The sequence below is a fragment of the Leptodactylus fuscus genome, chromosome 5 (genome assembly GCF_031893055.1).
Source record: "Leptodactylus fuscus isolate aLepFus1 chromosome 5, aLepFus1.hap2, whole genome shotgun sequence".
NCBI classification, from domain to species: Eukaryota; Metazoa; Chordata; class Amphibia; order Anura; family Leptodactylidae; genus Leptodactylus; species Leptodactylus fuscus.
This window is the reverse complement of record NC_134269.1, coordinates 15656550-15678119: the sequence shown is the minus strand read 5'-3', so window position 1 is coordinate 15678119 and position 21570 is coordinate 15656550. Positions and strand designations below refer to the sequence as shown.

Here is a 21570-nt window from a genome sequence, read left to right as displayed (position 1 = left end):
CCAGTACGGGAACCTTGGCGTTATTAGCACCATGCTCTAACCAACTGAGCTAACCGGCCATGAAGTGCAATGCTTAACTTGCCGCTTTCTAAGCCCATCTTTCTGCCAGTCTTCCATCAAGATTATCACTGTTGCACACAAAATGCCTTGAAAAGAAACCAAAACATCACCGTGGGTCTTTGGCAATGCTATAGGCTGGCCCGTACGGGGATCGAACCCGCGACCTTGGCGTTATTAGCACCACGCTCTAACCAACTGAGCTAACCAGGCATTAAGTGCTATGTTTAACTTGCCACTTTCTAAGCCCGGCTTTCTGCCAGTCTTCCATCAAGATGGTCATTGTTGCACAAAAAATGCCTTGAATCGAGACCAAAACGTCACCATGGGTCTTTGGCGATGTTAAAGGCTGGCACGTACGGGGATCGACCCCGCGACCTTGGCGTTATTAGCACCACGCTCTAACCAACTGAGCTACCCAGCCATGTGGAGCCATGCTTCTCTTACCGCTATCTGAGCCCGGTTTTCTGCCACTCTTCCATCAATACGTCAAACGTTGCACACAAAATGCCTTGAAACGAGACCAAAACTCCACTGTGGGTCTTTGGCGATGCTAAAGGCTGGCCCGTACAGGGATCGAACCCGCGACCTTGACGTTATTAGCACCACGCTCTAACCAACTGAGCTAACCGGCCACTAAGTGCCATGCTTAATTTGACACTTTCTAAGCCCTACTTTCTGCCAGTCTTCCATCAAGATGGTGACTGTTGCACACAAAATGCCTTGAAACGAGACTAAGACGTCACCGTGGGTCTTTGGCGATGCTAAAGGCTGGCCAGTACGGGGATCGAACCCGCGACTTTGGTGTTATTAGCACCATGCTCTAACCAACTGAGCTAACCGGCCATGAAGTGCAATGCTTAACTTGCCGCTTTCTAAGCCCATCTTTCTGCCAGTCTTCCATCAAGAAAATCACTTTTGCACAAAAAATGCTTTGAAACGAGACCAAAACGTCACCGTGGGTCTTTGGCAATGCTAAAGGCTGGCCCGTACAGGGATCTAACCCTCGACCTTGGCGTTATTAGCACCACGCTCTAACCAACTGAGCTAACCGGCCATGTGGCACTATGCTTCTCTTACGGCTTTCTGAGCCCGGTTTTCTGCCACTCTTCCATCAATACATCAAACGTTGCACACAAAATGCCTTGAAACGAGACCAAAACTCCACTGTGGGTCTTTGGCGATGCTAAAGGCTGGCCCGTACAGGGATCGAACCCGCGACCTTGGCGTTATTAGCACCACGCTCTAACCAACTGAGCTAAGCGGCCATTAAGCGCCATGTTTAACTTGCCACTTTCTAAGCCCTGCTTTCTGAGAGTCTTCCTTAAAGATGGTCACTGTTGCACACAAAATGCCTTGAAACGAGACTAAGACGTCACCGTGGGTCTTTGGCGATGCTAAAAGCTGGCCCGTACGAGGATAGAACCCGCGACCTTGGCATTATTAGCACCAAACTCTAACCAACTGAGCTAACCGGCCATGTGGCGCCACGCTTCTCTTAACGCTTTCTGAGCCCGGTTTTCTGCCACTCTTGCATCAAGACGTCAAACGTTGCACACAAAATGCCTTGAAACGAGACCAAATCTCCATTGTGGGTCTTTGGCGATGCTAAAGGCTGGCCCGTACGGGGATCGAACCCGCGACCTTGGCGTTATTAGCACCACGCTCTAACCAACTGAGCTAACCGGCCATGAAGGGCAATGCTTAGTTTGCTGCTTTCTAAGGCCATCTTTCTGCCAGTCTTCAATCAAGATGATCACTGTTGCACAAAAAATGCCTTGAAACGAGACCAAAACGTGACCGTGGGTCTTTGGGGATGCTAAAGGCTGGCCCGTACGGGGATCGAACCCACGACCTTGGCGTTATTAGCACCACGCTCTAACCAACTGAGCCACCCGGCCATGAAGGGCAATGCTTAACTTGCCGCTTTTTAAGCCCATCTTTCTGCCAGCCTTCCATCAAGATGATCACTGTTGCACAAAAAATGCCTTGAAACGAGACCAAAACGTGACCGTGGGTCTTTGGGGATGCTAAAGGCTGGCCCGTACGGGGATCGAACCCGCGACTTTGGTGTTATTAGAAGCACGCTCTAACAAACTGAGCTAACCGGTTATTGAGTGCGATGTTTAACTTGCCACTTTCTAAGCCTTGCTTTCTGCCAGTCTTCCATCAAGATGGTTACTGTTGCACACAAAATGCCTTGAAACGAGACCAAAACGTCACCGTGGGTCCTTTGCGATGCTAAAGGCTGGCCCGTACGGGGATCGAACCCGCGACCTTGGCGTTATTAGAAGCACGCTCTAACCAACTGAGCTAACCGGTTATTGAGTGCGATGTTTAACTTGCCACTTTCTAAGCCTTGCTTTCTGCCAGTCTTCCATCAAGATAGTTACTGTTGCACACAAAATGCCTTGAAACGAGACCAAAACTCCACTATGGGTCTTTGGCGATGCTAAAGGCTGGCCCGTATGGGGATCGAAACCGCAACCTTGGCGTTATTAGCACCACGCTCTAACCAACTGAGCTAACCGGCCATTAAGTGCCATGCTTAACTTGCCACTTTCTAAGCCCTGCTTTCTGCCAGTCTTCCATCAAGATGGTCACTGTTGCACACAAAATGCCTTGAAACGAGACTACGACGTCACTGTGGGTCTTTGGCGATGCTAAAGGATGGCCAGTACGGGAACCTTGGCGTTATTAGCACCATGCTCTAACCAACTGAGCTAACCGGCCATGAAGTGCAATGCTTAACTTGCCGCTTTCTAAGCCCATCTTTCTGCCAGTCTTCCATCAAGATTATCACTGTTGCACACAAAATGCCTTGAAAAGAAACCAAAATGTCACCGTGGGTCTTTGGCAATGCTATAGGCTGGCCCGTACGGGGATCGAACCCACGACCTTGGCGTTATTAGCACCACGCTCTAACCAACTGAGCTAACCAGGCATTAAGTGCTATGTTTAACTTGCCACTTTCTAAGCCCTGCTTTCTGCCAGTCTTCCATCAAGATGGTCATTGTTGCACAAAAAATGCCTTGAATCGAGACCAAAACGACACCGTGGGTCTTTGGCGATGTTAAAGGCTGGCCCGTACGGGGATCGACCCCGCGACCTTGGCGTTATTAGCACCACGCTCTAACCAACTGAGCTACCCAGCCATGTGGAACCATGCTTCTCTTACCGCTATCTGAGCCCGGTTTTCTGCCACTCTTCCATCAATACGTCAAACGTTGCACACAAAATGCCTTGAAACGAGACCAAAACTCCACTGTGGGTCTTTGGCGATGCTAAAAGCTGGCCCGTACGGGGATCGAACCCACGACCTTGGCGTTATTAGCTCCACGCTCTAACCAACTGAGCTAACCGGCCATTAAGTGCAATGCTTAACTTGCCACTTTCTAAGCCCTGCTTTCTGCCAGTATTCCATCAAGATGGTCACTGTTGCACACAAAATGCCTTGAAACGAGACCAAAACGTCACCGTGGGTCTTTGGGGATGCTAAAGGCTGGCCCGTACGGGGATCGAACCCGCGACCTTGGCGTTATTAGCACCACGCTCTAACCAACTGAGCTAACCGGCCATGAAGTGCAATGCTTAACTTGCGCTTTCTAAGCCCATCTTTCTGCCAGTCTTCCTTCAAGATGATCACTTTTGCACAAAAAATGCCTTGAAACGAGACCAAAACGTCACCGTGGGTCTTTGGCAATGCTAAAGGATGGCCAGTACGGGGATCGCACCCGCAACCTTGGCGTTATTAGCACCACGCTCTAACCAACTGAGCTAACCGGCCATGAAGGACAATGGTTAACTAGTCGCTTTCTAAGCCCAGCTTTCTGCCAGTCTTCCTTCAAGATGATCACTTTTGCACAAAAAATGCCTTGAAACGAGACCAAAACGTCACCGTGGGTCTTTGGCGATGCTAAAGACTGGCCCGTACGGGGATCGAACCCGCGACCTTGGCGTTATTAGCACCACGCTCTAACCAACTGAGCTAACCGGCCATTAAGTACCGTGCTTAATTTGACACTTTCTAAGCCCTGCTTTCTGCCAGTCTTCCATCAAGATGGTGACTGTTGCACACAAAATGCCTTGAAACGAGACTAAGACGTCACCGTGGGTCTTTGGCGATGCTAAAGGTTGGCCCGTACGGGGATCAAACCCGGGACCTTGGCGTTATTAGCACCACGCTCTAACCAACTGAGCTAACTGGCCATGAAGTGCAATGCTTAACTTGCCGCTTTCTAAGCCTATCTTTCTGCCAGTCTTCCATCAAGAAGATCACTTTTGCACAAAAAATGCCTTGAAACGAGACCAAAACGTCACCGTGGGTCTTTGGCGATGCTAAAGGCTGGCCCTTACGCGGATCGAACCCGCGACCTTGGCGTTATTAGCACCACACTCTAACCAACTGAGCTAACCGACCATGTGGCGCCATGCTTCTCTTACCGCTTTCTGAGCCCGGTTTACTGCCACTCTTCCATCAATACGAAAAACGTTGCACACAAAATGCCTTGAAACGAGACTAAGACGTCACCGTGGGTCTTTGGCGATGCTGAAGGCTGGCCCATACAGGGATCGAACCCGCGACCTTGGCGTTATTAGCACCACGCTCTAACCAACTGAGCTAACCGGCCATTAAGTGCCATGCTTAATTTGACACTTTCTAAGCCCTGCTTTCTGCCAGTCTTCCATCAAGATGGTGACTGTTGCACACAAAATGCCTTGAAACGAGACTAAGACGTCACCGTGGGTCTTTGGCGATGCTAAAGGCTGGCCAGTACGGGGATCGAACCCGCGACCTTGGTGTTATTAGCACCATGCTCTAACCAACTGAGCTAACCGGCCATGAAGTGCAATGCTTAACTTGCCGCTTTCTAAGCCCATCTTTCTGCCAGTCTTCCATCAAGAAGATCACTTTTGCACAAAAATGCCTTGAATCGAGACCAAAACGTCACCGTGGGTCTTTGGCGATGTTAAAGGCTGGCCCGTACGGGTATCGAACCCGCGACCTTGGCGTTATTAGCACCACGCTCTAACCAACTGAGCTAACCGGCCATGTGGCGCCATGCTTCTCTTACCGTTTTCTGAGCCCGGTTTTCTGCCACTCTTCCATCAATACGTCAAACGTTGCACACAAAATGCCTTGAAACGAGACCAAAACTCCACTGTAGGTCTTTGGCGATGCTAAAGGCTGGCCCGTACAGGGATCGAACCCGTGACCTGGGCGTTATTAGCACCACGCTCTATCCAACTGAGCTAACCGGCCATTAAGCGCCATGCTTAACTTGCCACTTTCTAAGCCCTGCTTTCTGCCAGTCTGCCATCAAACGGCCATGTGGAGCCATGCTTCTCAAAATTTTGCACACAAAATGCCTTGAAACGAGACTAAGACGTCACCGTGGGTCTTTGGCGATGCTAAAGGCTGGCCCGTACAGGGATCGAACCCGTGACCTGGGCGTTATTAGCACCACGCTCTAACCAACTGAGCTAACCGGCCATTAAGCGCCGTTCTTAACTTGCCACTTTCTAAGCCCTGCTTTCTGCCAGTCTGCCATCAAGATGGTCACTGTTGCACACAAAATGCCTTGAAACGAGACTAAGACGTCACTGTGGGTCTTTGGCGATGCTAAAAGCTGGCCCGTACGAGGATAGAACCCGCGACCTTGGCGTTATTAGCACCAAACTCTAACCAACTGAGCTAACCGGCCATGTGGCGCCACGCTTCTCTTACCGCTTTTTGAGCCCGGTTTACTGCCACTCTTCCATCAAGACATCAAAGATTGCACACAAAATGCCTTGAAACAAGACCAAAACGTCACTGTGGGATTTTGGCTATGCTAAAGGCTGGCCCGTACGGGGATCGAACCCGCGACCTTGGCGTTATTAGCACCACGCTCTAACCAACTGAGCTAAGCGGCCATTAAGCGCCATGTTTAACTTGCCACTTTCTAAGCCCTGCTTTCTGAGAGTCTTCCTTAAAGATGGTCACTGTTGCACACAAAATGCCTTGAAACGAGACTAAGACGTCACCGTGGGTCTTTGGCGATGCTAAAAGCTGGCCCGTACGAGGATAGAACCCGCGACCTTGGCATTATTAGCACCAAACTCTAACCAACTGAGCTAACCGGCCATGTGGCGCCACGCTTCTCTTAACGCTTTCTGAGCCCGGTTTTCTGCCACTCTTGCATCAAGACGTCAAACGTTGCACACAAAATGCCTTGAAACGAGACCAAATCTCCATTGTGGGTCTTTGGCGATGCTAAAGGCTGGCCCGTACGGGGATCGAACCCGCGACCTTGGCGTTATTAGCACCACGCTCTAACCAACTGAGCTAACCGGCCATGAAGGGCAATGCTTAGTTTGCTGCTTTCTAAGGCCATCTTTCTGCCAGTCTTCAATCAAGATGATCACTGTTGCACAAAAAATGCCTTGAAACGAGACCAAAACGTGACCGTGGGTCTTTGGGGATGCTAAAGGCTGGCCCGTACGGGGATCGAACCCACGACCTTGGCGTTATTAGCACCACGCTCTAACCAACTGAGCCACCCGGCCATGAAGGGCAATGCTTAACTTGCCGCTTTTTAAGCCCATCTTTCTGCCAGCCTTCCATCAAGATGATCACTGTTGCACAAAAAATGCCTTGAAACGAGACCAAAACGTGACCGTGGGTCTTTGGGGATGCTAAAGGCTGGCCCGTACGGGGATCGAACCCGCGACTTTGGTGTTATTAGAAGCACGCTCTAACAAACTGAGCTAACCGGTTATTGAGTGCGATGTTTAACTTGCCACTTTCTAAGCCTTGCTTTCTGCCAGTCTTCCATCAAGATGGTTACTGTTGCACACAAAATGCCTTGAAACGAGACCAAAACGTCACCGTGGGTCCTTTGCGATGCTAAAGGCTGGCCCGTACGGGGATCGAACCCGCGACCTTGGCGTTATTAGAAGCACGCTCTAACCAACTGAGCTAACCGGTTATTGAGTGCGATGTTTAACTTGCCACTTTCTAAGCCTTGCTTTCTGCCAGTCTTCCATCAAGATAGTTACTGTTGCACACAAAATGCCTTGAAACGAGACCAAAACTCCACTATGGGTCTTTGGCGATGCTAAAGGCTGGCCCGTATGGGGATCGAAACCGCAACCTTGGCGTTATTAGCACCACGCTCTAACCAACTGAGCTAACCGGCCATTAAGTGCCATGCTTAACTTGCCACTTTCTAAGCCCTGCTTTCTGCCAGTCTTCCATCAAGATGGTCACTGTTGCACACAAAATGCCTTGAAACGAGACTACGACGTCACTGTGGGTCTTTGGCGATGCTAAAGGATGGCCAGTACGGGAACCTTGGCGTTATTAGCACCATGCTCTAACCAACTGAGCTAACCGGCCATGAAGTGCAATGCTTAACTTGCCGCTTTCTAAGCCCATCTTTCTGCCAGTCTTCCATCAAGATTATCACTGTTGCACACAAAATGCCTTGAAAAGAAACCAAAATGTCACCGTGGGTCTTTGGCAATGCTATAGGCTGGCCCGTACGGGGATCGAACCCACGACCTTGGCGTTATTAGCACCACGCTCTAACCAACTGAGCTAACCAGGCATTAAGTGCTATGTTTAACTTGCCACTTTCTAAGCCCTGCTTTCTGCCAGTCTTCCATCAAGATGGTCATTGTTGCACAAAAAATGCCTTGAATCGAGACCAAAACGACACCGTGGGTCTTTGGCGATGTTAAAGGCTGGCCCGTACGGGGATCGACCCCGCGACCTTGGCGTTATTAGCACCACGCTCTAACCAACTGAGCTACCCAGCCATGTGGAACCATGCTTCTCTTACCGCTATCTGAGCCCGGTTTTCTGCCACTCTTCCATCAATACGTCAAACGTTGCACACAAAATGCCTTGAAACGAGACCAAAACTCCACTGTGGGTCTTTGGCGATGCTAAAAGCTGGCCCGTACGGGGATCGAACCCACGACCTTGGCGTTATTAGCTCCACGCTCTAACCAACTGAGCTAACCGGCCATTAAGTGCAATGCTTAACTTGCCACTTTCTAAGCCCTGCTTTCTGCCAGTATTCCATCAAGATGGTCACTGTTGCACACAAAATGCCTTGAAACGAGACCAAAACGTCACCGTGGGTCTTTGGGGATGCTAAAGGCTGGCCCGTACGGGGATCGAACCCGCGACCTTGGCGTTATTAGCACCACGCTCTAACCAACTGAGCTAACCGGCCATGAAGTGCAATGCTTAACTTGCGCTTTCTAAGCCCATCTTTCTGCCAGTCTTCCTTCAAGATGATCACTTTTGCACAAAAAATGCCTTGAAACGAGACCAAAACGTCACCGTGGGTCTTTGGCAATGCTAAAGGATGGCCAGTACGGGGATCGCACCCGCGACCTTGGCGTTATTAGCACCACGCTCTAACCAACTGAGCTAACCGGCCATGAAGGACAATGGTTAACTAGTCGCTTTCTAAGCCCAGCTTTCTGCCAGTCTTCCTTCAAGATGATCACTTTTGCACAAAAAATGCCTTGAAACGAGACCAAAACGTCACCGTGGGTCTTTGGCGATGCTAAAGACTGGCCCGTACGGGGATCGAACCCGCGACCTTGGCGTTATTAGCACCACGCTCTAACCAACTGAGCTAACCGGCCATTAAGTACCGTGCTTAATTTGACACTTTCTAAGCCCTGCTTTCTGCCAGTCTTCCATCAAGATGGTGACTGTTGCACACAAAATGCCTTGAAACGAGACTAAGACGTCACCGTGGGTCTTTGGCGATGCTAAAGGTTGGCCCGTACGGGGATCAAACCCGGGACCTTGGCGTTATTAGCACCACGCTCTAACCAACTGAGCTAACTGGCCATGAAGTGCAATGCTTAACTTGCCGCTTTCTAAGCCTATCTTTCTGCCAGTCTTCCATCAAGAAGATCACTTTTGCACAAAAAATGCCTTGAAACGAGACCAAAACGTCACCGTGGGTCTTTGGCGATGCTAAAGGCTGGCCCTTACGCGGATCGAACCCGCGACCTTGGCGTTATTAGCACCACACTCTAACCAACTGAGCTAACCGACCATGTGGCGCCATGCTTCTCTTACCGCTTTCTGAGCCCGGTTTACTGCCACTCTTCCATCAATACGAAAAACGTTGCACACAAAATGCCTTGAAACGAGACTAAGACGTCACCGTGGGTCTTTGGCGATGCTGAAGGCTGGCCCATACAGGGATCGAACCCGCGACCTTGGCGTTATTAGCACCACGCTCTAACCAACTGAGCTAACCGGCCATTAAGTGCCATGCTTAATTTGACACTTTCTAAGCCCTGCTTTCTGCCAGTCTTCCATCAAGATGGTGACTGTTGCACACAAAATGCCTTGAAACGAGACTAAGACGTCACCGTGGGTCTTTGGCGATGCTAAAGGCTGGCCAGTACGGGGATCGAACCCGCGACCTTGGTGTTATTAGCACCATGCTCTAACCAACTGAGCTAACCGGCCATGAAGTGCAATGCTTAACTTGCCGCTTTCTAAGCCCATCTTTCTGCCAGTCTTCCATCAAGAAGATCACTTTTGCACAAAAATGCCTTGAATCGAGACCAAAACGTCACCGTGGGTCTTTGGCGATGTTAAAGGCTGGCCCGTACGGGTATCGAACCCGCGACCTTGGCGTTATTAGCACCACGCTCTAACCAACTGAGCTAACCGGCCATGTGGCGCCATGCTTCTCTTACCGTTTTCTGAGCCCGGTTTTCTGCCACTCTTCCATCAATACGTCAAACGTTGCACACAAAATGCCTTGAAACGAGACCAAAACTCCACTGTAGGTCTTTGGCGATGCTAAAGGCTGGCCCGTACAGGGATCGAACCCGTGACCTGGGCGTTATTAGCACCACGCTCTATCCAACTGAGCTAACCGGCCATTAAGCGCCATGCTTAACTTGCCACTTTCTAAGCCCTGCTTTCTGCCAGTCTGCCATCAAACGGCCATGTGGAGCCATGCTTCTCAAAATTTTGCACACAAAATGCCTTGAAACGAGACTAAGACGTCACCGTGGGTCTTTGGCGATGCTAAAGGCTGGCCCGTACAGGGATCGAACCCGTGACCTGGGCGTTATTAGCACCACGCTCTAACCAACTGAGCTAACCGGCCATTAAGCGCCGTTCTTAACTTGCCACTTTCTAAGCCCTGCTTTCTGCCAGTCTGCCATCAAGATGGTCACTGTTGCACACAAAATGCCTTGAAACGAGACTAAGACGTCACTGTGGGTCTTTGGCGATGCTAAAAGCTGGCCCGTACGAGGATAGAACCCGCGACCTTGGCGTTATTAGCACCAAACTCTAACCAACTGAGCTAACCGGCCATGTGGCGCCACGCTTCTCTTACCGCTTTTTGAGCCCGGTTTACTGCCACTCTTCCATCAAGACATCAAAGATTGCACACAAAATGCCTTGAAACAAGACCAAAACGTCACTGTGGGATTTTGGCTATGCTAAAGGCTGGCCCGTACGGGGATCGAACCCGCGACCTTGGCGTTATTAGCACCACGCTCTAACCAACTGAGCTAACCGGCCATTAAGCGCCATGTTTAACTTGCCACTTTCTAAGCCCTGCTTTCTGCCAGTCTGCCATCAAGATGGTCACTGTTGCACACAAGATGACTTGAAACGAGACTAAGACGTCACCGTGAGTCTTTGGCGATGCTAAAGGCTGGCCCGTACGGGGATCGAACCCTCGACCTTGGCGTTATTAGCACCACGCTCTAACCAACTGAGCTAAGCGACCATGTGGCGCCATGCTTCTCTTACCGCTTTCTGAGCCCGGTTTACTGCCACTCTTCCATCAATACGTCAAACGTTGCACACAAAATGCCTTGAAACGAGACCAAAACTCCACTGTGGGTCTTTGGCGATGCTTAAGGCTGGCCCGTACATGGATCAAAACCGCAACCTTGGCGTTATTAGCACCACGCTCTAACCAACTGAGCTAACCGGCCATTAAGTGCCATGCTTAATTTGACACTTTCTAAGCCCTGCTTTCTGCCAGTCTTCCATCAAGATGGTGACTGTTGCACACAAAATGCCTTGAAACGAGACTAAGACGTCACCGTGGGTCTTTGGCGATGCTAAAGGCTGGTCAGTACGGGGATCGAACCCGCGACCTTGGTGTTATTAGCACCATGCTCTAACCAACTGAGCTAACCGGCCATGAAGTGCAATGCTTAACTTGCCGTTTTCTAAGCCCATCTTTCTGCCAGTCTTCCATCAAGAAGATCACTTTTGCACAAAAAATGCCTTGAATCGAGACCAAAACGTCACCGTGGGTCTTTGGCGATGCTAAAGGCTGGCCCGTACGGGGATCGAACCCGCGACCTTGGCGTTATTAGCACCACACTCTAACCAACTGAGCTAACCGGCCATGTGGCGCCCTGCTTCTCTTACCGCTTTCTGAGCCCGGTTTACTGCCACTCTTCCATCAATACGTCAAACGTTGCACACAAAATGCCTTGAAACGAGACCAAAACTCCACTGTGGGTCTTTGGCGATGCTAAAGGCTGGCCCGTACGGGGATCGAAACCGCAACCTTGGCGTTATTAGCACCACGCTCTAACCAACTGAGCTAACCGGCCATTAAGTGCAATGTTTAACTTGCTGCTTTCTAAGGCCATCTTTCTGCCAGTCTTTAATCAAGATGATGACTGTTGCACAAAAAATGCCTTGAAACGAGACCAAAACGTCACCGTGGGTCTTTGGGGATGCTAAAGGCTGGCCCGTACGGGGATCGAACTCGCGACCTTGGCGTTATTAGCACCACGCTCTAACCAACTGAGCTACCCGGCCATGAAGTGCAAAGCTTAACTTGCCGCTTTTTAAGCCTATCTTTCTGCCAGCCTTCCATCAAGATGATCACTGTTGCACACAAAATGCCTTGAAACGAGACCAAAACGTCACCGTAGGTCTTTGGGGATGCTAAAGGCTGGCCTGCACAGGGATCGAACCCGTGACCTTGGCGTTATTAGCACCACGCTCTAACCAACTGAGCTAACCGGCCATGTGGTGCCATGCTTAACTTGCCACTTTCTAAGCTCTGCTTTCTACCAGTCTGCTATCAAGCGGCCATGTGGAGCCATGCTTCTCAAAATTTTGCACACAAAATGCCTTGAAACGAGACTAAGACGTCACCGTAGGTCTTTGGGGATGCTAAAGGCTGGCCCGCACAGGGATCGAACCCGCGACCTTGGCGTTATTAGCACCACGCTCTAACCGACTGAGCTACCCGGCCATTAAGCGCCATGCTTAACTTGCCACTTTCTAAGCCCTGCTTTCTGCCAGTCTGCCATCAAGATGGTCACTGTTGCACACAAAATGCCTTGAAACGAGACTAATACTTCACTGTGGGACTTTGGCGATGCTAAATGCTGGTCCGTACGGGGATCGAACCAGCGACCTTGGCGTTATTAGCACCACGCTCTAACCAACTGAGCTAAACGGCCATTAAGCGCCATGCTTAACTTGCCACTTTCTAAGCCCTGCTTTGTGCCAGTCTGCCATCAAGATGGTCACTGTTGCACACAAAATGCCTTGAAACGAGACTAATACGTCACTGTGGGACTTTGGCGATGCTAAATGCTGGCCCGTACGGGGATCGAACCCACGACCTTGGCGTTATTAGCACCACGCTCTAACCAACTGAGCTAACCGGCCATGAAGTGCAATGCTTAACTTGCCGCTTTCTAAGCCCTGCTTTCTGCCAGTCTGCCATCAAGATGGTCACTGTTGCACACAAGATGTCTTTAAACGAGACTAAGACGTCACCGTGAGTCTTTGGCGATGCTAAAGGCTGGCCCGTACGGGGATCGAACCCGCGACCTTGGCGTTATTAGCACCACGCTCTAACCAACTGAGCTAACTGGCCATGCAGTGCAATGCTTAACTTGCCGCTTTCTAAGCCTATCTTTCTGCCAGTCTTCCATCAAGAAGATCACTTTTGCACAAAAAATGCCTTGAAACGAGACCAAAACGTCACCGTGGGTCTTTGGCGATGCTAAAGGCTGGCCCATACGCGGATCGAACCCGCGACCTTGGCGTTATTAGCACCACACTCTAGCCAACTGAGCTAACCGGCCATACGGCGCCATGCTTCTCTTACCGCTTTCTGAGCCCGGTTTACTGCCACTCTTCCATCAACACTTCAAACGTTGTACACAAAATGCCTTGAAACGAGACCAAAACTCCACTGTGCGTCTTTGGCGATGCTGAAGGCTGGCCCATACGGGGATCGAACCCGCGACCTTAGCGTTATTAGCACCACGCTCTAACCAACTGAGCTATCCGGCCATGTGGCGCTATGCTTCTCTTACGGCTTTCTGAGCCCGATTTACTGCCACTCTGCCATCAAAACGTCAAACGTTGCACACAAAATGCCTTGAAACGAGACCAAAACTCCACTGTGGGTCTTTGGCGATGCTATAGGCTGGCCCGTACGGGGATCGAAAATGCAACCTTGGCGTTATTTGCACCACGCTCTAACCAACTGAGCTAACCGGCCATTAAGTGCCATGCTTAACTTGCCACTTTCTAAGCCCTGCTTTCTGCCAGTCTTCCATCAAGATGGTCACTGTTGCACACAAAATGCCTTGAAACGAGACTAAGACGTCACTGTGGGTCTTTGGCGATGCTAAAGGATGGCCAGTACGGGAACCTTGGCGTTATTAGCACCATGCTCTAACCAACTGAGCTAACCGGCCATGAAGTGCAATGCTTAACTTGCCGCTTTCTAAGCCCATCTTTCTGCCAGTCTTCCATCAAGATTATCACTGTTGCACACAAAATGCCTTGAAAAGAAACCAAAACATCACCGTGGGTCTTTGGCAATGCTAAAGGCTGGCCCGTACGGGGATCGAACCCGCGACCTTGGCGTTATTAGCACCACGCTCTAACCAACTGAGCTAACCGGCCATTAAGTGCTATGCTTAACTTGCCACTTTCTAAGCCCTGCATTCTGCCAGTCTGCCATCAACAGTCCATGTGGAGCCATGCTTCTCAAAATTTTGCACACAAAATGCCTTGAAACGAGACTAAAACGTCACCGTGGGTCTTTGGCGATGCTAAAGGCTGGCCCGTACGCGGATCGAACCCGCGACCTTGGCGTTATTAGCACCACACTCTAGCCAACTGAGCTAACCGGCCATACGGCGCCATGCTTCTCTTACCGCTTTCTGAGCCCGGTTTACTGCCACTCTTCCATCAATACGTCAAACGTTGTACACAAAATGCCTTGAAACGAGACCAAAACTCCACTGTGCGTCTTTGGCGATGCTGAAGGCTGGCCCATACGGGGATCGAACCCGCGACCTTAGCGTTATTAGCACCACGCTCTAACCAACTGAGCTAACCGGCCATGTGGCGCTATGCTTCTCTTACGGCTTTCTGAGCCCGATTTACTGCCACTCTGCCATCAAAACGTCAAACGTTGCACACAAAATGCCTTGAAACGAGACCAAAACTCCACTGTGGGTCTTTGGCGATGCTAAAGGCTGGCCCGTACGGGGATCGAAAACGCAACCTTGGCGTTATTTGCACCACGCTCTAACCAACTGAGCTAACCGGCCATTAAGTGCCATGCTTAACTTGCCACTTTCTAAGCCCTGCTTTCTGCCAGTCTTCCATCAAGATGGTCACTGTTGCACACAAAATGCCTTGAAACGAGACTAAGACGTCACTGTGGGTCTTTGGCGATGCTAAAGGATGGCCAGTACGGGAACCTTGGCGTTATTAGCACCATGCTCTAACCAACTGAGCTAACCGGCCATGAAGTGCAATGCTTAACTTGCCGCTTTCTAAGCCCATCTTTCTGCCAGTCTTCCATCAAGATTATCACTGTTGCACACAAAATGCCTTGAAAAGAAACCAAAACATCACCGTGGGTCTTTGGCAATGCTAAAGGCTGGCCCGTACGGGGATCGAACCCGCGACCTTGGCGTTATTAGCACCACGCTCTAACCAACTGAGCTAACCGGCCATGTGGAGCCATGCTTCTCAAAATTTTGCACACAAAATGCCTTGAAACGAGACTAAGACGTCACCGTGGGTCTTTGGCGATGCTAAAGGCTGGCCCATACGCGGATCGAACCCGCGACCTTGGCGTTATTAGCACCACACTCTAGCCAACTGAGCTAACCGGCCATACGGCGCCATACTTCTCTTACCGCTTTCTGAGCCCGGTTTACTGCCACTCTTCCATCAATACGTCAAACGTTGCACACAAAATGCCTTGAAACGAGACCAAAACGTCACCGTGGGTCTTTGGCGATGCTAAATGCTGGCCCATACGGGGATCGAACCCGCGACCTTGGCGTTATTAGCACCACGCTCTAACCAACTGAGCTAACCGGCCATTAAGCGCCATGCTTAACTTGCCACTTTCTAAGCCCTGCTTTCTGCCAGTCTGCCATCAAGATGGTCACTGTTGCACACAAAATGCCTTGAAACGAGACTAAGACGTCACTGTGGGACTTTGGCGATGCTAAAGGCTGGCCCGTACGGGGATCGAATCCGCGACCTTGGCGTTATTAGCACCACGCTCTAACCAACTGGGCTAAACGGCCATGAAGGACAATGGTTAACTAGTCGCTTTCTAAGCCCATCTTTCTGCCAGTCTTCCATCAAGATGATCACTTTTGCACAAAAAATGCCTTGAAACGAGACAAAAAACGTCACCGTGGGTCGTTGGCGATGCTATAGACTGGAACGTACGGGCATCGAACCCGCTACCTTGGCGTTATTAGCACCACGCTCTAACCAACTGAGCTAACCGGCCATGAAGTGCAATGCTTAACTTGCCGCTTTCTAAGCCCATCTTTCTGCCAGTCTTCCATCAAGACGATCACTGTTGCACACAAAATGCCTTGAAAAGAGACCAAAACATCACCGTGGGGCTTTGGCAATGCTAAAGGCTGGCCCGTACGGGGATCGAACCCACGACCTTGGCGTTATTAGCAGCACGCTCTAACCAACTGAGCTAACCAGCCAAGAAGTGCAATGCTTAATTTGCCGCTTTCTAAGCCCATCTGTCTGCCAGTCTTCCATCAAGATGATCACTTTTGCACAAAAAATGCCTTGAAACGAGACCAAAACGTCACCGTGGGTCTTTGGCGATGCTAAAGGCTGGCCCGTACGGGGATCGAACCCGCGACCTTGGCGTTATTAGCACCATACTCTAACCAACTGAGCTAACCGGCCATGTGGCGCCATTCTTCTCTTACCGCTTTCTGAGCAAGGTTTTCTGCCACTCTTCCATCAAGACGTCAAAGATTGCACACAAAATGCCTTGAAACAAGACCAAAACTCCACTGTGGGTCTTTGGCGATGCTAAAGGCTGGCCCGTACGGGGATCGAACCCGCGACCTTAGCGTTATTAGCACCACGCTCTAACCAACTGAGCTAACCAGCCATTAAGTGCCATGCTTAACTTGCCATTTTCTAAGCCCTGCTTTCTGCCAGTCTTCCATCAAGATGGTCACTGTTGCACACAAAATGCCTTGAAACGAGACTAAGACGTCACCGTGGGTCTTTGGCGATGCTAAAGGCTGGCCCGTACGGGGATCGAACCCGTGACCTTGGCGTTATTAGCACCACGCTCTAACCAACTGAGCTAAGCGACCATGTGGCGCCATGCTTCTCTTACCGCTTTCTGAGCCCGGTTTTCTGCCACTCATCCATCAATACGTCAAACGTTGCACACAAAATGCCTTGAAACGAGACCAAAACTCCACTGTGGGTCGTGGGCGATGCTAAATGCTGGCCCGCATAGGGATCGAACCCTTGACCTTGGCGTTATTAGCACCACGCTCTAACCAACTGAGCTAACCGGCCATGTGGTGCCATGCTTAACTTGCCACTTTCTAAGCCCTGCTTTCTGCCAGTCTGCTATCAACCAGCCATGTGGAGCCATGCTTCTCAAAATTTTGCACACAAAATGCCTTGAAACGAGACTAAGACGTCACCGTGGGTCTTTGGCGATGCTAAAGGCTGGCCCGTACGGGGTTTGAACCCACGACCTTGGCGTTATTAGCACCACGCTCTAACCAACTGAGCTAACCGGTTATTGAGTGCGATGTTTAACTTGCCACTTTCTAAGCCTTGCTTTCTGCCAGTCTTCCATCAAGATAGTTACTGTTGCACACAAAATGCCTTGAAACGAGACCAAAACGTCACCGTGGGTCTTTGGCGATGCTAAAGGTTGGCCCGTACGGGGATCGAGCCCTCGACCTTGGCGTTATTAGCACCACGCTCTAACCAACTGAGCTAACCGGCCATGTGGCGCCATGCTTCTCTTACCGCTTTCTGAGCCCGATTTTCTGCCACTCTTCCATCAAAACGTCAAACGCTGCACACAAAATGCCTTGAAACGAGACCAAAACTCCACTATGGGTCTTTGGCGATGCTAAAGGCTGGCCCGTATGGGGATCGAAACCGCAACCTTGGCGTTATTAGCACCACGCTCTAACCAACTGAGCTAACCGGCCATTAAGTACCATGCTTAACTTGCCACTTTCTAAGCCCTGCTTTCTGCCAGTCTTCCATCAAGATGGTCACTGTTGCACACAAAATGCCTTGAAACGAGACTAAGACGTCACTGTGGGACTTTGGCGATGCTAAAGGCTGGCCCGTACGGGGAACGAACCCGCGACCTTGGCGTTATTAGCACCACGCTCTAACCAACCGAGCTAAACGGCCAGGAAGGACAATGGTTAACTAGTCGCTTTCTAAGCCCATCTTTCTGCCAGTCTTCCATCAAGATGATCACTTTTGCACAAAAAATGCCTTGAAACGAGACCAAAAACGTCACCGTGGGTCTTTGGCGATGCTATAGACTGGCCCGTACGGGCATCGAACCCGCTACCTTGGCGTTATTAGCACCACGCTCTAACCAACCGAGCTAAACGGCCAGGAAGGACAATGGTTAACTAGTCGCTTTCTAAGCCCATCTTTCTGCCAGTCTTCCATCAAGATGATCACTTTTGCACAAAAAATGCCTTGAAACGAGACCAAAAACGTCACCGTGGGTCTTTGGCGATGCTATAGACTGGCCCGTACGGGCATCGAACCCGCTACCTTGGCGTTATTAGCACCACGTTCTAACCAACTGAGCTAACCGGCCATGTGGTGCCATGCTTCTCTTACCGCTTTCTGAGCCCGATTTTCTGCCACTCTTCCATCAAAACGTCAAACGTTGCACACAAAATGCCTTGAAACGAGACCAAAACTCCACTATGGGTCTTTGGCGATGCTAAAGGCTGGCCCGTATGGGGATCGAAACCGCAACCTTGGCGTTATTAGCACCACGCTCTAACCAACTGAGCTAACCGGCCATTAAGTGTCATGCTTAACTTGCCACTTTCTAAGCCCTGCTTTCTGCCAGTCTTCCATCAAGATGGTCACTGTTGCACACAAAATGCCTTGAAACGAGACTACGACGTCACTGTGGGTCTTTGGCGATGCTAAAGGATGGCCAGTACGGGAACCTTGGCGTTATTAGCACCATGCTCTAACCAACTGAGCTAACCGGCCATGAAGTGCAATGCTTAACTTGCCGCTTTCTAAGCCCATCTTTCTGCCAGTCTTCCATCAAGATTATCACTGTTGCACACAAAATGCCTTGAAAAGAAACCAAAACATCACCGTGGGTCTTTGGCAATGCTAAAGGCTGGCCCGTACGGGGATCGAACCCGCGACCTTGGCTTTATTAGCACCACGCTCTAACCAACTGAGCTAACCGGCCATTAAGTGCTATGCTTAACTTGCCACTTTCTAAGCCCTGCTTTCTGCCAGTCTGCCATCAAGAGTCCATGTGGAGCCATGCTTCTCAAAATTTTGCACACAAAATGCCTTGAAACGAGACTAAGACGTCACCGTGGGTCTTTGGCGATGCAAAATGCTGGCCCATACGGGGATCGAACCCGCGACCTTGGCGTTATTAGCACTACGCTCTAACCAACTGAGCTAACCGGCCATTAAGCGCCATGCTTAACTTGCCACTTTCTAAGCCCTGCTTTCTGCCAGTCTGCCATCAAGATGGTCACTGTTGCACACAAAATGCCTTGAAACGAGACTAAGACGTCACTGTGGGACTTTGGCGATGCTAAAGGCTGGCCCGTACGGGGAACGAACCCGCGACCTTGGCGTTATTAGCACCACGCTCTAACCAACCGAGCTAAACGGCCAGGAAGGACAATGGTTAACTAGTCGCTTTCTAAGCCCATCTTTCTGCCAGTCTTCCATCAAGATGATCACTTTTGCACAAAAAATGCCTTGAAACGAGACTAAGACGTCACCGTGGGTCTTTGCTAAAGGCTGGCCTGTACGGGGATCGAACCCACGACCTTGGCGTTATTAGCACCACGCTCTAACCAACTGAGCTAACCATCCATGAAGTGCAATGCTTAACTTGCCGCTTTCTAAGCCCATCTTTCTGCCAGTCTTCCATCAAGATGATCACTTTTGCACAAAAAATGCCTTGAAACGAGACCAAAACGTCACCGTGGGTCTTTGGCGATGCTAAAGGCTGGCCCGTACGAGGATCGAAACCGCGACCTTGGCGTTATTAGCACCACACTCTAACCAACTGAGCTAACCGGCCATGTGGCGCCATTCTTTTCTTACCGCTTTCTGAGCAAGGTTTTCTGCCACTCTTCCATCAAGACGTCAAAGATTGCACACAAAATACCTTGAAACAAGACCAAAACTCCACTGTGGGTCTTTGGCGATGCTAAAGGCTGGCCCGTACGGGGATCGAACCCGCGACCTTGGCGTTATTAGCACCACCCTCTAACCAACTGAGCTAACCAGCCATTAAGTGCCATGCTTAACTTGCCATTTTCTAAGCCCTGCTTTCTGCCAGTCTTCCATCAAGATGGTCACTGTTGCACACAAAATGCCTTGAAACGAGACTAAGACGTCACCGTGGGTCTTTGGCAATGCTAAAGGCTGGCCCGTACGGGGATCGAACCCGCGACCTTGGCGTTATTAGCACCACGCTCTAACCAAGTGAGCTAACTGGCCATGAAGTGCAATGCTTAACTTGCCGCTTTCTAAGCCCATCTTTCTGCCAGTCTTCCATCAAGAAGATCACTTTTGCACAAAAAATGCCTTGAAACGAGACCAAAACGTCACCGTGGGTCTTTGGCGATGCTAAAGGCTGGCCCGTACGGGGATCGAACCCGCGACCTTGGCGTTATTAGCACCACACTCTAACCAACTGAGCGAACCAGCCATGTGGCGCCATGCTTCTCTTACCGCTTTCTGAGCCCGGTTTACTGCCACTCTTCCATCAATACGTCAAACGTTGCACACAAAATGCCTTGAAACGAGACCAAAACTCCACTGTGGGTCTTTGGCGATGCTAAAGGCTGGCCCGTACGGGGATCGAAACCGCAACCTTGGCGTTATTAGCACCACGCTCTAACCAACTGATCTAACCGGCCATTAAGTGCCATGCTTAATTTGACACTTTCTAAGCCCTGCTTTCTGCCAGTCTTCCATCAAGATGGTGACTGTTGCACACAAAATGCCTTGAAACGAGACTAAGACGTCACCGTGGGTCTTTGGCGATGCTAAAGGCTGGGCAGTACGGGGATCGAACCCGCGACCTTGGTGTTATTAGCACCATGCTCTAACCAACTGAGCTAACCGGCCATGAAGTGCAATGCTTAACTTGCCGTTTTCTAAGCCCATCTTTCTGCCAGTCTTCCATCAAGAAGATCACTTTTGCACAAATAATGCCTTGAAACGAGACCAAAACTTCACCGTGGGTCTTTGGCGATGCTAAAGGCTGGCCCGTACGGGGATCAAGCCCTCGGCCTTGGCGTTATTAGCACCACGCTCTAACCAACTGAGCTAACCGGCCATGTGGCGCCATGTTTCTCTTACCGCTTTCTGAGCCCGGTTTTCTGCCACTCTTCCATCAATACGTCAAACGTTGCACACAAAATGCCTTGAAACGAGACTAAAACTCCACTGTGGGTCTTTGGCGATGCTAAAGGCTGGCCCGTACGGGGATCGAAACCACACCCTTGACGTTATTAGCACCACGCTCTAACCGACTGAGCTAACCGGCCATTAAGTGTCATGTTTAACTTGCCACTTTCTAAGCCCTGCTTTCTGCCAGTCTTCCATCAAGATGGTCACTGTTGCACACAAAATGCCTTGAAACGAGACTAAGACGTCACTGTGGGTCTTTGGCGATGCTAAAAGATGGCCAGTACGGGAACCTTGGCGTTATTAGCACCATGCTCTAACCAACTGAGCTAACCGGCCATGAAGTGCAATGCTTAACTTGCCGCTTTCTAAGCCCATCTTTCTGCCAGTCTTCCATCAAGATTATCACTGTTGCACACAAAATGCCTTGAAAAGAAACCAAAACATCACCGTGGGTCTTTGGCAATGCTATAGGCTGGCCCGTACGGGGATCGAACCCGCGACCTTGGCGTTATTAGCACCACGCTCTAACCAACTGAGCTAAC

At 50.4% G+C, this 21570-nt stretch overlaps 22 non-coding genes across 22 annotated transcripts; all 22 read right to left on the bottom strand.

Annotated features, from left to right (window-relative positions):
• Window positions 1–829: 829 nt before the first annotated feature.
• Window positions 830–903, bottom strand: TRNAI-AAU (transfer RNA isoleucine (anticodon AAU)). The gene has a single exon. It is a non-coding gene; the product is annotated as a tRNA-Ile (tRNA).
• A 770-nt stretch (window positions 904–1673) lies between these two features.
• TRNAI-AAU (transfer RNA isoleucine (anticodon AAU)) lies at window positions 1674–1747 on the bottom strand. Its single transcript has one exon. It is a non-coding gene; the product is annotated as a tRNA-Ile (tRNA).
• A 1813-nt stretch (window positions 1748–3560) lies between these two features.
• Window positions 3561–3634, bottom strand: TRNAI-AAU (transfer RNA isoleucine (anticodon AAU)). Its single transcript has one exon. It is a non-coding gene; the product is annotated as a tRNA-Ile (tRNA).
• Window positions 3635–3981: 347 nt separating this feature from the next.
• Window positions 3982–4055, bottom strand: TRNAI-AAU (transfer RNA isoleucine (anticodon AAU)). Its single transcript has one exon. It is a non-coding gene; the product is annotated as a tRNA-Ile (tRNA).
• A 770-nt stretch (window positions 4056–4825) lies between these two features.
• TRNAI-AAU (transfer RNA isoleucine (anticodon AAU)) lies at window positions 4826–4899 on the bottom strand. The gene has a single exon. It is a non-coding gene; the product is annotated as a tRNA-Ile (tRNA).
• Window positions 4900–5035: 136 nt separating this feature from the next.
• Window positions 5036–5109, bottom strand: TRNAI-AAU (transfer RNA isoleucine (anticodon AAU)). The gene has a single exon. It is a non-coding gene; the product is annotated as a tRNA-Ile (tRNA).
• A 1212-nt stretch (window positions 5110–6321) lies between these two features.
• Window positions 6322–6395, bottom strand: TRNAI-AAU (transfer RNA isoleucine (anticodon AAU)). Its single transcript has one exon. It is a non-coding gene; the product is annotated as a tRNA-Ile (tRNA).
• Window positions 6396–8208: 1813 nt separating this feature from the next.
• TRNAI-AAU (transfer RNA isoleucine (anticodon AAU)) lies at window positions 8209–8282 on the bottom strand. The gene has a single exon. It is a non-coding gene; the product is annotated as a tRNA-Ile (tRNA).
• Window positions 8283–8418: 136 nt separating this feature from the next.
• TRNAI-AAU (transfer RNA isoleucine (anticodon AAU)) lies at window positions 8419–8492 on the bottom strand. Its single transcript has one exon. It is a non-coding gene; the product is annotated as a tRNA-Ile (tRNA).
• Window positions 8493–8629: 137 nt separating this feature from the next.
• TRNAI-AAU (transfer RNA isoleucine (anticodon AAU)) lies at window positions 8630–8703 on the bottom strand. The gene has a single exon. It is a non-coding gene; the product is annotated as a tRNA-Ile (tRNA).
• Window positions 8704–9473: 770 nt separating this feature from the next.
• TRNAI-AAU (transfer RNA isoleucine (anticodon AAU)) lies at window positions 9474–9547 on the bottom strand. The gene has a single exon. It is a non-coding gene; the product is annotated as a tRNA-Ile (tRNA).
• Window positions 9548–9683: 136 nt separating this feature from the next.
• TRNAI-AAU (transfer RNA isoleucine (anticodon AAU)) lies at window positions 9684–9757 on the bottom strand. The gene has a single exon. It is a non-coding gene; the product is annotated as a tRNA-Ile (tRNA).
• A 790-nt stretch (window positions 9758–10547) lies between these two features.
• Window positions 10548–10621, bottom strand: TRNAI-AAU (transfer RNA isoleucine (anticodon AAU)). Its single transcript has one exon. It is a non-coding gene; the product is annotated as a tRNA-Ile (tRNA).
• A 770-nt stretch (window positions 10622–11391) lies between these two features.
• On the bottom strand, window positions 11392–11465 carry TRNAI-AAU (transfer RNA isoleucine (anticodon AAU)). Its single transcript has one exon. It is a non-coding gene; the product is annotated as a tRNA-Ile (tRNA).
• A 1212-nt stretch (window positions 11466–12677) lies between these two features.
• On the bottom strand, window positions 12678–12751 carry TRNAI-AAU (transfer RNA isoleucine (anticodon AAU)). The gene has a single exon. It is a non-coding gene; the product is annotated as a tRNA-Ile (tRNA).
• Window positions 12752–12888: 137 nt separating this feature from the next.
• Window positions 12889–12962, bottom strand: TRNAI-AAU (transfer RNA isoleucine (anticodon AAU)). The gene has a single exon. It is a non-coding gene; the product is annotated as a tRNA-Ile (tRNA).
• Window positions 12963–13931: 969 nt separating this feature from the next.
• On the bottom strand, window positions 13932–14005 carry TRNAI-AAU (transfer RNA isoleucine (anticodon AAU)). Its single transcript has one exon. It is a non-coding gene; the product is annotated as a tRNA-Ile (tRNA).
• Window positions 14006–14373: 368 nt separating this feature from the next.
• Window positions 14374–14447, bottom strand: TRNAI-AAU (transfer RNA isoleucine (anticodon AAU)). Its single transcript has one exon. It is a non-coding gene; the product is annotated as a tRNA-Ile (tRNA).
• Window positions 14448–14994: 547 nt separating this feature from the next.
• Window positions 14995–15068, bottom strand: TRNAI-AAU (transfer RNA isoleucine (anticodon AAU)). The gene has a single exon. It is a non-coding gene; the product is annotated as a tRNA-Ile (tRNA).
• Window positions 15069–15369: 301 nt separating this feature from the next.
• On the bottom strand, window positions 15370–15443 carry TRNAI-AAU (transfer RNA isoleucine (anticodon AAU)). Its single transcript has one exon. It is a non-coding gene; the product is annotated as a tRNA-Ile (tRNA).
• Window positions 15444–16214: 771 nt separating this feature from the next.
• Window positions 16215–16288, bottom strand: TRNAI-AAU (transfer RNA isoleucine (anticodon AAU)). Its single transcript has one exon. It is a non-coding gene; the product is annotated as a tRNA-Ile (tRNA).
• Window positions 16289–16425: 137 nt separating this feature from the next.
• TRNAI-AAU (transfer RNA isoleucine (anticodon AAU)) lies at window positions 16426–16499 on the bottom strand. Its single transcript has one exon. It is a non-coding gene; the product is annotated as a tRNA-Ile (tRNA).
• Window positions 16500–21570: the final 5071 nt, after the last annotated feature.